Genomic DNA, 2,788 nt, shown 5'->3' with positions numbered 1-2,788 from the left:
AACAATTGTTCATAAGTATGCTTCATGAATAATAATTGTATAACGATGAGTCTGGCATCTTAAGCAGTTTTCACACCTACCTTTTTAATCCTGTTGCCTCAAACACTTGTTCATTTGGATATGTCTAAACACAGCAATAGCACTCAGTTGTTAGAACAACCCCACAGAGATCACATACTGTATGTGGTCTTGGTCCAGTCCTAAACAGACTCTGAATCAGTTTATATGTGATGAGAATGTGATCATTAGCCATCTTCACTCTGGACATGTCCAGCAAGCAATCTAGTATGTCAAATCTATATTTATTACTGGAGAGCATGAAAAACATTTTTACTTTAGTAAAACACAGGAACACATTTGACACAGAGTGGAATTTGAACCCATGCACACCCATTTGGGCAGCATGTAGCTCTGTTGGCAGCAGTCATCTATGAACTGGTTCAGTGGTTCAACTCCTGGTTCCTCCTGGCCACATGTTGAGGCATCCTTGGACAATCTACTGTAGCTGTGCTAACAACAATTTCCCCAAGGGGATCCATGAATTATGTTATTATCATTATTGTGAAAGTTTTATTTTGAGATTAGAGCTGTAGACCAATCAATCAGTCACTCAGACTTAGTGCTCAGTTTTGTCTGAACGTGACATAAGAAAACCATTGTGCCATTCTGATATTCAGTGACCATCTGTGCCAGTAGCAAGCATTAATAATATTTCATTTTCCATGTACATAATTCACAAGATAGAACTTAAATAAGAATCCAAAAACACACCAGAAATTCTCAGAAACAAAGAATTCATTCAGCTGTTAAAGTTAGCATTCATATGCAGAGTCACAGATGCACAAGGTACATCTAGGTTGATAAACAGCAAATCATGCAGAAGTAACAGATGTGCAAAATACAAATACATTTACAAATGGTCTAGAGAACATCTCTAAAGATCATTGTGCACATTACAATGGTTATTTTGAGTTTTACATCTGGACACTGATTGTGTTTGCACATACAGTACATTATATTAGGCTTAAAGCATGGATGAGTGATTGCAGATGATATCTTGTTGACCACAACTCAGTTCAGTTAGTTAATTTATATAATGCCAAATCAAAATGAAATTTATCTCAAGGCATTACAGAAATAAAATATATGGACAATCCAACAAATCCCTCGAGCAAGCAGTGGGCCACAGTGGAGAGGAAAATTTTCCTTTAATGGAAGAGCCCTCCAGTCAAACTAAGCTTACAGTCGGCAGCCATCTGTCTTAAACTGTTAGGGTGAATGGGAGGTGCAAAGAGAAAAGAAAGAGTACTAATGAGCACCAGACAAACATCGGGCAGGTTGGTAGGACCAGTAACTGCACAAACATACAGCTTCAAGGCCGAGGATACCTGGAGGGAGGTACAGAGAGGAAGAAGATACAAAGGTGACAAACAATGTTGGCATATCACCGTCGGGTAACTAATTGATTTGTTTTTTTTCAGGTTTCATAGATAAACATAGCTGAGTGAGTGTCATCTGCATAGTAATAGAAAATTATGGGGTGTTTACTAATAACATTGCCTAAGGGAAACATGAATAAAGTGAAAACTATTGGTCCAAGCACATTACCGTGTGGAACTCCGTAAATAAGTTACATGCATTATTGTTAAGTCAAACAAATTGGAATGTGATACATAACATTTAAACCAACCTGGAATGCTATATTCCAGTCTAAAGAAATGTTGTTACCTAGTGTCAAATGAAGCATTAACACTTAACAGCGAGAGTAGAGAGACAAACCCATTGTCTGAAGCTAAGAGAAGATTGTTGTTGACCGTGAAGAGTGCTGTTTCTGTACTATGATGTAGGCCATGTGGTGCCTCTATGAAGGTGAACAGCTGAGAAGAGATATTGGTGAGCTGGGTCATACAAGCACAATTCACAAAAAAGAAGTGACCCGCAGACACAATGTCCACCAGAAACAAGGTTGTGATGAAGGTTGTGTTCAAAATCCAAATCCTTTATCTACATCCAGATCTAAAGATCAATCCAGACGTCCACATCCAAAGTCCCAATCCAACATCCACAATCCATTAATTAACAGTACAATATCAAAATTCATCAATCAAAAGGTTCGATAAGAAAACAAAGAAACTTACAGGTCAGAGAGGGAGCAGGTTGGACATGGGAGACAGAGTCCATCACCAAAGCAGTCAGGTCAGGATACAGACTGGTGAGTTTGTGCATGGTTGCAACGAACAATCTGGCAATTAGTCAGAGCAGACAGACCGGTTAAGACTGGCACAGGTGAGAACAATGGAACTGATTTAGTGGCAGAAACCAACTCAGCAGGGTGAAACTCTGGGAACTGTGGTAACAGAAATTTTAACAATTTTAACTTGCCCAACACCAGGAAGTTGGGACCAAATCATAACAACAATGGGGTTGTTTTATTTTCCTCCATTAATGATGAATCACAGTTCTAGGATTTGCTTAATCATTAAACTGTCTTTCCAGGCCAAGATTCATCCACGTTAGTGGAACCCCACATCCTTTTCAGCTTTTGTGACGCTTGCTTTAAGCTATGGATTGGTAATTTGTGAATTATTCCATGGTGCGATTGTACCTTTCATTTGCTGCCTTCAGAGGGGCAACTGTATTAAGTATTATAGGCAGCGAGGCTGCAGCATTATCAACAAGATAAACAGTAATTCAATCAGACATGAAACTGTCCTAAACGTAGGAATGGTATTTGACTTTGTAACTGGATCAAGAGAAGCAGCTGTCTGGAGTTGGATTTGATCCCACG

General features: G+C 39.0%; 1 long non-coding RNA gene across 1 annotated transcript; it reads right to left on the bottom strand.

Moving 5' to 3' along the window:
* Window positions 1-285: 285 nt before the first annotated feature.
* On the bottom strand, window positions 286-2,237 carry LOC113160468. Its single transcript, XR_003298693.1, has 2 exons — window positions 2,139-2,237; window positions 286-1,388 (listed from the first exon to the last, which is right to left on the bottom strand). It is a non-coding gene; the product is annotated as an uncharacterized LOC113160468 (long non-coding RNA).
* Between the last annotated feature and the right edge of the window lie 551 nt (window positions 2,238-2,788).

This window comes from Anabas testudineus, chromosome 10, assembly GCF_900324465.2.
Source record: "Anabas testudineus chromosome 10, fAnaTes1.2, whole genome shotgun sequence".
Taxonomy (NCBI): Eukaryota; Metazoa; Chordata; class Actinopteri; order Anabantiformes; family Anabantidae; genus Anabas; species Anabas testudineus.
Note: the sequence above shows the minus strand (reverse complement) of the source record. Positions and strands in the feature narration are given on the sequence as shown.